At 47.4% G+C, this 15,599-nt stretch overlaps 1 long non-coding RNA gene across 8 annotated transcripts; it reads left to right on the forward strand.

Moving 5' to 3' along the window:
• The first annotated feature begins 8,874 nt into the window (after positions 1 to 8,874).
• LOC140602503 (uncharacterized) lies at positions 8,875 to 15,599 on the forward strand. Of its 8 annotated transcripts, XR_012005448.1 has the most exons (5): positions 8,875 to 9,021; positions 9,591 to 9,632; positions 9,981 to 10,523; positions 11,078 to 11,137; positions 11,218 to 15,599. It is a non-coding gene; the product is annotated as an uncharacterized lncRNA (long non-coding RNA). The 8 variants fall into 8 exon arrangements; XR_012005443.1 differs by having other exon boundaries at positions 9,981 to 11,137; XR_012005442.1 differs by having other exon boundaries at positions 9,981 to 10,630; positions 10,666 to 15,599.

The raw sequence follows: 15,599 nt of genomic DNA on the forward strand, positions 1-15,599 counted from the left end.
TTGAATTAATAGGTATCAATCCATCAGAGGGAGCCTGGCTGTCTCAGTGTGATTGGTAAGAACAGGTGACTCTTGATCTTGGGGTAATGAGTTCAGGCCCATGTTACATGTAGAGATTACAGAAAAAGAAACTCATTAAAATATCACTCAATCAGTTGATCTGTGGAGACACAGATCCAGATCCCATAGGGGCAGGGAGCTACCTTACAGGTCTCCGCACAGGATCGTAATCAGCACAGCACAAATTCAGAACTTTCAGGATTTGGCTAGCGTGGGAAACATACCAGCCTTAACGGTGATCGGGTGACAAAGTGAGGGTCAGCCCCACGAGCCATTGGGTGTGCTTAGGGTCCCTGGGGCCACTAGGACAGTGGCGCCACCTGTTCTCAGGCACAGGAATGGTCAAACCGGCTGAGAGCCCTAGGTCTAGAGGATCGCTTTCTGGTCTGTTTGGCCATAAACTGCACACCCCTGTGCAGTCCCCAGGGACTGCTTTACTGGGACAGAAGAGGGAGGCGACCCTCTGGGGAAGGGAGAGCAAAGATCTCCTCCAGGGGAGGCCCTAAATTTTGGATTTTTGAAACTCAGTCACTCATTTGAGATTTAAATAAAATAAAACAGCTCAGACACAGGGAGGGTGAACGCAGGCTTCTGACACAAACTGCAAAGACAAGACGGCGTGATGGCTCTTCTGTGAAGGCTCACTGCAGACGGAAGGGCGGGATGTTCAGCTCCAGGGCCAGCGAACCCAGGGCCCCCACCCTCATCCCGCCCATCAGCCCTGTGACTCTTCAGGGAGGAGCACAGCGCCGCCTGGTGGATGCCAGAGGCACTTACACCAAGCCCCGCCTCTGAGCCCTGCAGGTGCATCTCTACTAAGGCAAGTGCTCATCTGACAATCAGCATAACAGGCCCCTCCCCCAGGAGACCTGCACCGACCACTGGCTGCCACCAAGAGTAATGATCACAGAGGCCTGCAAAGCTTCAGCTCAAAGGGGAATGTAGGATCTGTCTTCCTTTGTACTTTTTTCTTTATTAATTATATTTCATTTATTATCTTCAAGTATTTTTATTGATTTCTTAATTTTAATTGTTATGTATATACTTATATATTTCTTATTTTTGATTACTTTCATTGTACTTTAATTTTTTCTTATTTTCTGTCTAGATTCTTCTAATAATTAATTAATAATTAACACACCCAGGATCTTGTTTTGGGGGCTTTTTTTGTTGTTATTGTTGTTTTCCCTGTTTTTTCTTTTTCTCTCTTCCTTCCTTTCTGGAAAAAATAATGAGGTGGAGAAATTCACCTCCAAAAAGAACACGAGGTAGCACTCAGAGCCAGGGGTTTACTCAATGCAGATAAAGGTAGATGTATGAACTAGAATTTAAAACAGTGATTATAAAGATAGTAGCTGGGTTGAAAAAAGAGCTTAGAAGACAGTACACAATCTCTTACTGTAGAGATAAAAGAACTAACATCTTGTCAGGCTGACATTAAAAATGCTATAACTGAGATCCAGTCCCAAGCAGAAGCCCTAAAAACAACAAAGATAATGGACCTCAGAGGCAAACGTAGGGAACTAAGCCTCTTATTAAACAATAACATTCACATCATAGGAGACTCAGAAGATGTAAAGAGATAAAAAGGGGCACAAGTTTTGTTTGAACAAGTTATATAAACTTCTGTAATGTGAGGAAGGACACAGACACTGAAACCAAGAGCACAGAGAACTCCCACTAAATTCAACAAAAGCCAACCATCGCCAAGACACATCGGAGTCAAATTCACAAAATACACACACAAGGAAAGACTCCTGAAAACGGCAGGGCAATGAGAGTTCTTAACCTACATGGGAAGGCGAATCCAGTTTGCAGGAGATGTCCACACATGGAAGTTTGTCCACACAAACATGGAAGTCCAGAAAGCAGTGGAAGGAAATATTCAATATATTGAATGGGAAGAGTATGCAGCTGAGAATTCTTTATAGAATAAGGCTATCATTCAGGATAGAAAGAGGGATTAAGAGTTTCCCAGAGAGACAATAAATAAAGGAGTTCATGACCACTAAGCCAATTCAGCAAGAAATTTTTAAGGGGGACTCTTCTAGTGCGGGAAAAAACGACACCAAAAGCAACAAAGACTAGAAAGAACCAGAGAACATCACCTGAAACACCGACTCAACTGGTAACACCAAGGCACTCAATTCATATCTTTCAATTATCGCTCTGAATGTAGATGGACTAAAGGCCACAATCAAAGATATAGGGTATCAGAGTGGATTAAAAGACAAGATCCATCTATATTCTGCTTTCCAGATACTCACTTTAGACTGATAGACACCAACAGATTGAAAGTCATGGGATGCGAAATCATGTATCCTGCTAATGGACTTCAAAAGAAAGCTGGAGGACACATATTTATATCAGAAAATCTAGATTTGATACCAAACATTGGAGACACCTGGTGGCTCAGTGGTTGACCATCTAGTATCGGCTCAGTGTGTGATCCCGGTGTTCCAGGATTGAGTCCCACATTGGGCTCCCCTTGGGAAGCGTGCTTCTCTATCTGCCTACGTTTCTGCCTCTGCTTCTCTCTGTCTGCATCTCATGAATGAATAAAATCTTAAAAAAACAGAAAGAGAAAACAAATACTGGACCAAGAGAGCAGAAGGGCCTTAATTCATAACTAAGTAGATTATCCATTAAGAAGATCGAATAACTGTAACTGCTTATGCCTCCAACATGGCAGTACCTAAACATATAAACCAATGAACAACAAACATACAGAAACTCACTGATAATAATGCAATGACAGGGGATTTTAACACCCACTTATGACAATGGACAAATCATCTAAGCAGAAAATCAACAGGGGAACAATGGTTTTGACTCACTGGACCAGGTGGACTCAACAGATATATACAGAATATTTAATCCTACACCAGCAGAATACACATTCTTTTCAAGTGCACATGTGACATTCCCCAGAACAGATCACATTGTGGGCCACAAATCAGCCTCAACAGGTACAAGAAGATTGAGATCATACCAATAACTTTTCAGACCAAAACACTATGAAACGTGAAGTCAACCGCAAGAAAAATTTTGGAAAGACCTCAAATATGTGGACATTAAAGAACATCCTACTAGAGAATGAATGAGGCAACCAGGAAATTAAAGAAGAAATTTTAAAAATATTTGGAAATATATGAAAATGAAAACATATTTGTCCAAACCTCTTGGATGCATCAATGGCTGTCCTGAGAGGGAAGTACATAGCAATACAGGCTTGCCTCACGACACAAGAAAAGTCTCAAATACACAACCTAGTCCTACACCTAAAGGAGCTAGAAAAGGGAAAGCAAACAAAGCGTAAAGCCTTCAGAAGAAGGGAAATAATAAACGAGAGCACAAATAAGCAAAACAGAAACAACAATGAAATAGTAGAATGGAATAACAAAACTAAGAGCTGGGACTTCAAACTAATTAATAAAATGGATCAAACCCTAGCCATACTTATCAACAAGAGTAAGGACCTAAATAATAAAATCACAAATGAGAGAGGAGACATCTACACCACAAAAGGAAACAATTAAAAGAGAATAACTATGAAAAACTATATGCCAACAAGCTGGGAGACCTGAAAAAAATCGTATAAATCCCTAGAAATGTACAAACTACCAAAATTGCAATAGGAAGAAATAGAAGGGCAGCCAGTGGCTCAGCTGTTTAGTGCTGCCTTTGACCCAGGGTGTGATCCTGGAGACCCGGGATTGAATCCCAGTTCAGGTTCCCTGCATGGAGCCTGCTTCTCCTTCTGCCTGTGTCTATGCCTGCCTCTCTCTTCCTCTCTCTCTCTCTCTCTCTCTGTGTGTGTGTGTCTCATGAGTAAATAATTTATAGAATCTTTTTTTCTTTAAAAAGGAAGAAATACAAAATGTGAACAGACCAATAACTGGCAAAGAATTTGAATCAGCAAGGCACCTGACTGGCTTAGTGGTTGAGCATCTGCCTTTGGCTCAGGTCATGATCCCGAGATCCTGGATCAATCCCACATCAGGTTCCTTGCAGGAAGCCTGCTTCTGCCTGTACCTCTGCCTCCCTCTCTGCGTCTTTCATGAATAAATAAATAAAAGCTTTTAATGCAATCCCTATCAACAGAGCAATAGCATTTTTTTCACAAAGCTAGAGCAAATTATCTTAAAATTTGTATGGAACCACAAAAGGTTCAAAATAGCCAAAGCGGTGTTGGAAATGAAAACCAAAGGTGGGCCATCACAATTTCAGACTTCAAGTTATATTACAGAGCACTAGTGATCAAAATAGTATGCTGCAGGCAGAAGAAGAAGACACGCAGTTCAATAGAACAGAATGGAAAATCGAAACATGATACAAACCTGTAACTCGATGCTCAATTAATCTTCAACAAAGCAGGAAAGAATTTGCAATGGCAAAAGTCTCTTCAACAAACGGTGTTGGGAAAACTAGACAGCCACATGCAGAAGAATGAAATTGGATCACTTTCTTGCACCATTTGCCAAAAATAAATCAAATGGATTAAAGACCTAAATGTGAGACAAGAAACCATAAAAAGAAGAAATGATAGGCAGTCATGTGTTTAACATTGACCATTGGATCTTTCTAGATATGCCTCTGAGGCAAGGGGAAACAAAAGCAAAAATAAACTATTGGGACTTCATCAGGGTGAACAGATTCTTCACACTAAAGGCAACATGAAAAATGAAAGAAGATATTTGTAAAGGACATATCCAGTAACGACTTAGTGTCCAAAATACATAAAGCAAATATAAATCTCAGCATCCTAAACACAAATGATCCAACTGAAAATGGGCAGAAGACATGAATGGACACTTTCTCTAACAAGATATCCAGGTGGCCACCACACACATGAAAAGACACTCAACATCACCCATCAGCAGCGAAATGCAAATCAAAACAACAATAAGATATCACCTGACACTCGTCATAATGGCTAAAATTAACAACACAGGAGACAACAGGTATTGGTGAGCATGGGGAGAAAGGGTAATCCTCTTACACTGATGGTGGGAATCAAACAGGAACAGCGTGTTGCATACTGTGGAAAACAGTATGGAGATTATTCTAGAAGTTAAAAATAGAACTACCCTATGATTCAGAAATTGCACAACTAGAGGATCAAAAATACAGATTCGAAGGGGGACATGCAGCCCAGTGTTTATAACAGCATTATCAACAACAGCTAGCCAAATTATGAACACAGCCCAGGTGCCCATCGACAGATGAATGGGCAAAAAAGATGTAAATATACACACCGCGGTATCACTCAGTCATCAGAAAGAATGAAATGAAGCCATTTACAACGATGTGGAAAAAGAGACTATAATTATGCTAACTGAAATAAGCCAGAGAAAAACAATTACCATACGACTGCATTCATATGTGGATTTAAAGAAACAAAACAAACTGGCAAAGGGGTGGGGAATGAGAGAAGCAAACCAAGAAACATTCTGAACCATAGAGAAGAAACTAATAAATATCAGAGGAAGGTGAAGGGGGGATGGGAAAATGTAGGATGGGGATGATGGAGGGCACCTGGGCTGAGTACCAGGCATTGAATCCAAGGGTTGAATCACTATTTTCTATGCTTGAAACTAATATTATACTGTGTTAACAGGAATTCAAGTAAAACTTTAAAATAACAATTGTTAGTATTGATGACACCGGTGCACACAAGAGATAAAATGACTAAGGAAATTGAAAATCCAAATAAAGCCTTTTAGAGCCATATATCCTCTCCTTATCTCAGCTCAGGAGATGCCTTCCATGTCTATTCTCACCCCAGCAGAAGCCTGGAGTTTGATTCTCTGGGGAGGCCTCTGAATGGAAGGATGCCAAGCAAAAACCCTAATCCCAAACTAAACAAAACACTTAAAACTAACCCATTGGAAATACTAGGAGTCCCAGTGCCAGGCACATGCCCAAATCCAATCTCTACCTGTGTACAGACAATAACCCTAACCCTAATCTTAATCCTAACTTTCACCTAGCCTAACACTAGACCTATCACTAACTGGAAACCAAACACGAACCACTAGCCCCTAATCCATACACCTAACCTTGATTCGAACCCTAACCCTAACCCCTAACCCCTAATCCTAAACACTGAAATGTAACCCTAACCCTTTAACCCAAACCCTACATCTATTGTAACCCTACCCCAAATCCGGAACCTAACCCTAACCATTGCCATAGCCGCTAACCCTATGGGTTAGCCATAACCCTAACCCAAAACCCCCAACCCTAACGCTAACCATTAGCCCTTAACCCCCATTACTAAAGCCAAACCCCCCCAACCCAAACCTCTAACCCTAACCCCTAACCCAAATGTAACACTTACCCTGAGCCCTAACACTAAAACCTAACTCCTAACCCAACCCCAACCCTAACCCAAACGCTAACCCTAAATACTAACCCTAACCCTAAACACTAACCTCAATCCATAACCCTAACCCTAAACCTCACCTTAACCCTACCCGTACCCTAACTCCTTACCCTAACCAGAACCCCAACCCCCTAACTCTAACATTAACTGTAACATTACTCTAACTCCCTTACCTGTGGTTTGAAGTCCCTGCTGATATTGGCCGGGACCCGACCAATGCCTCCAGAAGCCTCCACAGCGGGTCCTGAAAGGCCAATTTCTGGAGGCATGTCGGGCCCTATGTCAGCCCCCATACTCACCACCATGGGTCCTGAGGAGGCCAGGCTCCCCCCTGCGTGGACGCTGCCCCATGTCTTCCCGAATCCTCGACAGCGGGTTCTGGGGAGGCCAGAGGCTCCTGTCAGCGTGAACGCGGCCCCACCTCTGCCCGAAGCCTCACCCCGGGGCCGGAGGAGGCCAGGGCTGCTGTCAGAGTGGCCGCGGCCCACGTGCTCCCCAAGCCTCCCCAGAGCGGGGGCTCCTGTTCCTACAGGTGGACAAGGCCCCCTGCACCTGCCAGCCAGCTGGGGCAGCGCCTGCCCTCGGGCGCCCCCTGCAGGGTGTTCAGGCACTGCAGGAGGCCTGCAGGAGGCGGGGTCCTCACTGCCAGGGCCCCACCTGCCTCGTTCCAGGCTCCAGCTGAGTCCTAGAAGCTTTGCAATGGCTCACTGACATGCGCTACAATGTCCCGGCTCCTCCAGAAATACTGAAGGAACAACGAATTGGAAACCATAGGATATGAAATGAAATGTGGGCAAAACCTTTACAACTTCCACCAAAAGTCACTCAACATTTTATGTAAACTTAATACACACCGCTATCAAACATCAAAAAGACAACATAAAAGAAAATCTATGAGACCTTGAGTGTGGTGGTGCGTTTTAACACACAACATCAAACATGATCCAGAAAAAAAAAACAAACCATAATGTGAACTTTACAGATTTCAAACTGCTACTCTGTCAAAGACATTGCCCATAGAACCTAAAGACCATTCACAGACTGAAGAAAATATTTGTTCAAAACACACATCTGATATTCAAACTATTTAATTTTATTCAATGTACACAAAAAAAACCCCACATAACAATAAGAACACAGATAACTTAATTAACAATGGGTGGCTATATGAGCAGACACCTGGACATAGGTGATACACAGATAATAAGCAAGCCTACAAAAGTAGGCTCTACATCCTCTAGCATTAGGAAGTTGCCAATGTGAACAGCAGTGAGATGGTGCTACACACCTTTTAGAAATGCTATATATATTTTTAAATTTTACTTATTTGACAGAGAGTGAGCAAGCATGTAGGGGTAGAGGTAGGCAGAGGGAGACAGAAGCAGGCTCCCCCCAGAGCAGGGAGCCTGATACAGGGCTTGATCCCAGGACCCAGGGATCATGACCTGAACCAAAGGCAGATGCTTAACCAACTGAGCCACCCAGGCACCCTAGGAACTGAGCCACCCAGGCACCCCAGGAACTGAGCCACCCAGGCGCCCCTAGAAAGGCTAGAGTGCCAAAAATTAGGATACTAGTTGCTGGAGGGTGGTACAGGACAGGAATACTAATTCATACTGCAGATATAAATACGGATGCTTTGGAAGAGAGTTTAGCAGTTTTTTCAAAGTCTAAATAAATCTCACCTGAGGGTCCAACAGTCACACTACTAGTATCTAGACAACTGCTTTGAAAAACCTTTTCCCCACAGTTTTTGTAAAATTTTACAATCACTCCTGGGAAAGAGTTTAGCAGTTTTCTCAAAAAAATATTTTGCATACAATTACCACATAATTCAGCAGTAGTACTCCTGGAAATTTATTCCAAAAAAAAAATGAAAATTAAAAAAAAGCAATTACACAGTCATTACACATATGAAGGCATCTGTGCAGAGATGATAAAGATTTTTCAAATGTCTTCAATTTTGATTTTTAAAAGTTTTGAGAGAGTGTGCAGTGGGAGGGGCAGAGGGCAAGGGAGACTCTGAAGCAGACTCCCCACCCAGCCAGGGCCGAGCCCACGTGAGGCTCCACACCACAACCTCGAGATCCTGACCACAACCAAAATTAAGAGTTGACGTTTAACCTACTGAACCACCCAGGGGCCCATCAAATGTTCTTAAGTGCAAAATCCATGCTATGAACCCTTGGGGGTAGGAGGACTGCTGGGACACCCAGTCTACCTAGAAGAGTGGAAGGCCCGGAGGGCCTGAGGAGGGGAACTAAGGACATGGGAGGGTGCCTGCATCCCCTTCCCACCCTCCATGGAGACAGGACTTCCCCCTGCACCCTTGGCCTTTAGGGTGCGGGGCTAAGTGCTGACTGGACCCCACGGACCTACAGTGATGACACGGGACCCCATTGTGGGCAGAACTCTGGCATCCCAGGGTTCCACCACTGCCTGGCGCTACTCTGTGTCTGCAGGCACTTGGAGGCACTCATGCTCCGCATCTGGCTCACAGCGCCCCAACTATCCCACTCTCACCAGTACCCCAGTGTGTAAAGTGTGGGTGCTCACAGAGCGACAGGTCACAGGTGAGTGGGAGCTGCTCCTTGCTCCCCTCAGGCCACTGTGGGGCCTGTGGGTCTGGGTGGGGGCGCTGGCATCCCGGGCTTGGGTGAGAACACACGACCCCATGTGATGCCCATGAGGCAGCTCCTGCAGCCCTTCCGCAGCTCCACAGGGTGAGGGCTGGCTCCCTGCTGCCCCAGGCCAGGGGAAGGAGGCTGTGATCAGAGCTCGGGCAGCTCATCTGGGACCACCACTCCCCTGTAAGCCCTGATCTGTGCAGGGGCGACCCAGCCATGACCTTTCCTGCCCATCTTAGGTGCATGGACCCCAACACGTGATGACCAATCTCCCCAACCTGTGGTCCCGGGTGGACAGTCAGGGCTCTCTGGGTCCTCCTGGCCCATGAGCAGGCTTGCTCTTCACGAACTGGAACATGGAGTCCCTCATGCTCCCCCAGAGTCCCCCTCAGGCTATTCACAAATCTTTGCATTCAGGATGAGTAGTTTGGTCACACTTTTGCTGGCATAAGATTTTAATTTTGATGAAGTCCTATTCATTTTTCCCTTTGGTCATTCTGCTTGTGGAATCTAAGAGAAACCTTCCGTCTGCCCCAAGCCCACAGGAACACTTGCTGGTAGGCTCATATACCGCCATCTCAGCGCCAGCCCTGGACTGGTAGACATCACCCCAAGAAGTTCCCCACAGCCACCTGGGCCCCTTTGTCCTCCTGATAAGGGGATGGGAAAGTTCTGTCCTCTCAGCATGATGGCATGTCCTGGGACAGTGGCTGGGAAGGTGGGTGAGCTACAGACAGTGAGTGCCCATGAGTGATCCTCCAGCCCAGCACACCCCCCTTGGGGCTATGGGGTTGTCTCCACCCTCCGGTCAGACAGATGGGTACCTGTCCACAGGGAGCACACAGAAGCATGTGTCCTCTGAAGGTTATCATGTGGTGTCATCCTTGGATATCTTTGGTTTGCAGCACCAGGCAAGAGGAACTGGAGACACTGCTGGCCTTGGAAAGGGCTGATATCATAGCCAAATACCATCAGCTGTGTCCCAGACAAGCACCATAGACGCTAGAGCACCCACTAGAGGTGGGGACCACCCCTGCAAGAGCAGGTGAAGCCCAATAGGGGATTAGAGCCAAGGATGATCCAGGTCAGCCCAGACAAGGAACACAGTCACCAGGAACAATTCTGATGCTGGAGACGGTTCTGGGCATCAGTAGCAAGTGAGGGTCCATCCTGGATCCTAGTCATCAGTACCTGATGAGCCCTGGTGTGGATCATAGTCCCTAAGTCCCAGTGAGGCCAAGGTGGTGAGTATATTCAGGTATGTAGCAGCGGGTATGCCCCAAATGATATCATAAGCAAGAGCAATTATATCCCGGGTAAGGGTAATAGGTGAGTCCAGCCAATGAGAACCAAGTGGGTGTTGTTGCCAGTATAAGCAGGTAAGCCCAGGTGGGGATCATAATCCTCGGGTGCCCAAGATGTCCAGATGTATTAGCCAGAAAGTAGAGGTGAGACCCAATCAGGGATGTGAATCTAAGCTGAGCAGGGAGGGCCCAAGAGAGATGAAAATCAGAGGAGCAGAGCATGAAGAAAGGGCTGGGGGCATCAGAGCCAGGTGAGGCCCAAAAAGGCTGGGGGCATCAGAGTCAGGTGAGGCTCAGGAGGGGATCAGAGCCAAGAATGGGCCAGGTCAGCCCAGACAAGGACCATAGTCACTAGGAACAAGTGAGGCCCTGGGGGACAGACCCGGGCATCAATAGAAGTGAGGGTCCATCTTGGCTCCTAATCGGTAGCCAATGAGCCCAGGTGGGGACCATGGTCACCAGGTGGTGAGGCTCAGGTGGGGACCATGGTCACCAGGTCAGGTCAGACCCAGGTCAGGATTATCTCTGGTAGAAGCAGGTAAGGCTGTCAGGCTGCTCCCATTGGGCAGACAGGCCCTTCCCCTCATGCCCGGTCAATCTCAGAGGGTCCTGATAACCCTCAGAAATCAGGGGGGAGGAGCCATTCCGCTCCCTCCTTTCCCCATGTCCCTAGCACTGATCGGTCCCCTCTGTTTCAGGCATATCAAGTATGGTCTCCACAGGACCCTTGGGATGATGCTGACCCATCATTGTGGAAGGTCACGGACAATCTGAGATTTCTGCATTGAGTTCCCTGGACACCCCTTCATCCATCTCATGAGGGGGTTTGCATTTGCAGGAGGAGGTTGATGCATCCCACCGGATCAGGACCTCTTCCCCTTGAGCCCTCTGAGGGCCATGTCTGCGCTGGGCTGGAGCTGAGAGACCCAGGAGGAAAACCCTGGAAGTGGGTATGAAGGGAGCTGGGCCTGGGGGCCAGCCCCTAGGCACTCAGAGGAGGGGCCTCCACGCCTGCTTTGGGGAGGACCAGGTTCTGCCTCCTGAGTTGGGGTGGGGGTCACGGCGTGGGGGAGGAAGCCCCTGCCAGGATGGCCCCCCTGCCCACCTGTTGCAGGAGAAGACCCTGATCTTTGGGGGTCTGGGCACTTCTCAGGCTTTTTCATTCCAGAGTTCCCCAAACTGCTGTGGTTCTAGGCCCATCACGAGCACATTGTAGACAGAAGTCACCCCAAACTGAAGAAGCACATGGCGAGTAGATGCTCGAGGGGTGCCAGCACAACCCTTCAGACCTGCCTGTTTGGTATCAAGTTCCTCCTCCAGAGGACCCGGGGCACCCTCGAGGCTGGGCCGGGCCATGGGGAGTGTGTCCACCTGTGTGCAAATATCTTCTCCTATTCTGTAGGCTGTTTTTTAGTTTTGTTGATTGTTTCTTTGCTGTGCAGAAGATTTTATCTTGATTAAGTCCCAATAGTTCCTTTTTTACTTTTCTTTCCCTTGCCTTTGGTGATATGTCTTTCAAGAAGTTGCTGTGGCCGAGTTCAAAAAGGGTGTTGCCTGTGTTCTCCTCTAGGATTTGGATAGATTCTTGTGTCACATTCAGATCTTTCAACCATTTTGAGTTTACTGTTGGGTCTGGTGTAAGAGAATAGTCTACTTTCATTCTTCTGCATGTGGCTGCCCAATTTTCCCAATACCATTTACTGAAGAGACTGTCCTTTTTCCAGTGGAGAGTCTTTCCTGCTTTGTCAAAAATTAGTTGACCATAGAGTTAAGGGCCCATTTCTCGGTTCTCTGTTCTATTCTCTTAATCTATGTCTCTGTGCGAGTTCCACACTGTCTTGATGATCACAGCTTTGTAAGAAAGTTTGAAATCCGGCATTGTAATGTGCCGGGCATTGGTTTTCTTTCTCAATATTCTTCTGGCTATTCGGGAGCTTTTCTGATTCAATACAAAATTTAAGATTAATTGTTCCAACTCTGTGTAAAAGTTCATGGTATTTTGATAGGGATTGCTTTGAATGTGTAAATTGCCCTGGGTAGCCTAGCCATTTTCACTAGATTTTTTCTTTTTCATTTTTCACCAATTTTTTTCTTCCGATCCACCAACACAGTGTTCCACTTGGTTCTGGGTGTATTTTGGCCATGTGGTAGAAGGTCCTAACTTCCACCATTGTAAAATAAAATAAGATAAAGCAGGAGCAAGATGGCTGAAGACTAGGGCCCCAAGTCACCTGTCCCCACCCACTTACCTAGTTAACTTTCAAATCATCCTGAAAACCTATAAATCCAGTCTGAGATTTAAAGAGAGAACAGCTGGAATGCTATAGTGAGAGGAGTTTGCACTTATATCAAGGTATGAAGACGAAAAAAATAATAATAAAAAAGCCTCCAAGGGGGAGGGGCTAAGGCGGAGCCACAAGTGCCCCCAGGACAGTAAAGCCCCGTCCTGGAGAAGCAGGAGCTGCACCAATCTTCCTGGACAGAAAGTCGCTCACAGGGAGTTGGAGCAGGATCCCAGGAGGGCGGGATTGCCCTCAGGCCCCGGGGGCACTAATAGAGGAACTGCGCCCCTGGGAGAGCACGCCATATACCGTGGCCAAGCTCCCTAAAGGTCTGCAGCGAGTGCCCCTCAGGGCCACGAGAGCAGCTCCAGTGGGGACTCGGGCGGGGGCTCCGTGCGGAGGGGGCTGCGCGGCCCAGGGAGCGCGATTCCAGCGGTGCAGGCCCCGGAGTCCAAGGTGCTTGGGGACACAGCCCAGGGCCCGGCGCTCCCCGCCCCCCGCCCCCGGGGACAGACAGAGGCCGGGAGGACACAGGACAGCAAGGACGCTCCTGCCAAGGGGCGGCCCAAGCTGTGCAGATCAGCGCCCCCCCCCCCACCCCCTGAGAATCCAGGCCCTGTGGACTAAGAGCTGCTGTATTCACTGTAGGATCTGACTTGAGAGCTGGACAACTGGCCGCTGCCACTGTTGTTGTTCCTCCTGGTGTCACCTTGTACCTGGGACTGAGCAGGGGCCTCACAGGATAAACAGCTCCCACTGAGCTGTGCACCTGGCAGGGGGCTGGGCAGCTCCATCAGGTGCACACACCTGAGAAGAGGCACAGCAGGCCCCTCCCCCAGAAGAGCAGCTAGAAGGACAGGGGGAAAGCAAGTTATTGACCAAGCAGCACTGGAAAGTTCCAGGGGAAGTCGAGGGTTTTTCAGTACATAGAATCAGAGGATACACCACCTTGTTTTTTGTTTTCTGTTTGTTTCCCCTGTCCCCTCTCCCCCACCTCTTTTCCCTCTCTTTTTCTCCTTTTTCCAGTACAACTTGTTTTTGGCCACTCTGCACTGAGCAAAATGACTAGAAGGAAAAACTGACCTCAAAGGAAGAATCAGAAATAGTCCTCTCTCCCACAGAGTTACAAAATTTGGATTACAATTCAAAGTCAGAAAGCCAATTCAGAAGCACAATCATAAAGCTACTGATGGCTCTAGGAAAAAGCATAAAGGATTCAAGAGACTTCATGACGGCAGAATTTAGATCTAATTAGGCAGAAATTAAAAATCAATTAAATGAGATGCAATCCAAATTGGAGGTCCTAACGATGAGGGTTAATGAGGTAGAAGGACAAGTGAGTGACATAGAAGGCAAGTTAATGGCAAGGAAGGAAACTGAGGAAAAAAGAGAAAAGCAATTAAAAGATCATGAGGATAAGTTATGGGAAATAAATGACAACCTCAGAAGGAAAAATCTACATTTAATTGGGGTTCCCGAGGGCGCCTAAAGGGACAGAGGTCCAGAATGTGTATTTGAACAAATCATAGCTGAGAACTTCCTTAACTTGGGAAGGGAAACAGGCATTCAGATACAGGAGACAGAGATTCCCCCCCGCCCCTAAAATCTATAGCATATATCTGCAAATCGAACTTCAATAAAAACAAAAAGGCACAATAGAAAGTAAAGCAAAAATAACAGTAAAAACAAAACCCCCCAAAAAATAGATCCTTGGTGTGCTTGGCCTGCTTTTTAAAGAATCTAGATCCCAAAATAAGAAAGAAATTTAAAGTACAATGAAAATACTCAAAATAATTTAAATATAAAGTATATACATAACAATTAAAATTAAGCACTTTATAAAAAAAGAATTGCAGAAAATAAGTGAAAAATAATAAAGAACAAAGTATATAGGAAGCTAGATCCTACTTTCCCTGTAGAGCTGACGCTTTGCCGGCTGCTGTGATCAGTACTTTTGGTGGGAGCCAGTGGTCCATGCGGGCTTCTGGGGGAGGACCCATTCCTCCCGTTGTCAGGTGCCCACTTGCCTTAGTGAAGATGCACCTGCAGCGCTCAGAGGCGGGGCTCCTTGTAAGCGCCTCTTGCCTCCACCAGGCGATGCTGCGCTGCTCCCTGAGGACTCTCAGTGCTCCCGGGCAGGATGAGTGTGGGGGCCCTGGGTTCCCTGCTCTGGAGCTGAACATCTCGCCCCCAGTCTACAGTGAGCCTTCACAGAAGAGCCATCAAGCCTTTTCTCCGCAGTTCGTGTCAGAACCCCGCGTTCACCCTCCCTGTGTGTGAGGGTTTTTTTTAATTTAATATCAGACCCAGGACTGAGTTTCAAAATTCCAAAATTTAGGGGCGCCCTGATGGATGTCTGTGCTCTCCCTGCCCTGGAGGGATCCTCCACTTCTGCAGTAGGTGTCGCAGAAAGGGACAGGGGGCAGCCAGGAGGAACGTGTGCTGAAGGGAGCCGCCTGGCCGGCGGGCGGATGGCGGTTCATGCGCATCTGGTCACGGCGGGCGGGAGCGCGCGTGTGTGTCGGTTCCAGGAGCCCCAGGGTTGTGGCTCAAGGGCACCTCTCTGCAGAGATGGAGGGAAGGCGTCTCCTGGAATGCCTAGGGGTGCCCCCGTGCAGGGTAGCGGGCAGCTCTCCGCCGTCCCTCTGTGCGGGGCTGCAGCGCAAGGAGCTGGGAGGGCGGGGCGCCCTCACCGAGGGACCCAGACTTTCCTGCAGGAGGCGTCCCAAATGCAGAGCCTTTCAGAGCAGGTGCGCCCCCCGAGGGAGCTCCAGAGTCCAAGTCCTGATTGGAGCTGATGGCGGCAAAGGCCCATGGGCATCTTAGGTGCTCCTTGCAGGGCCTTTGCTCTTCCCACGGTGCGGGTGGTCGGTCGCCAGGCAGTGCCTGTGGAGGACTAGACAGGGCCGGGCGCAGCCCTCCAGCCTCCAGCCTCCAG

This window comes from Canis lupus, chromosome 13 (genome assembly GCF_048164855.1).
Source record: "Canis lupus baileyi chromosome 13, mCanLup2.hap1, whole genome shotgun sequence".
NCBI lineage: Eukaryota > Metazoa > Chordata > Mammalia > Carnivora > Canidae > Canis > Canis lupus.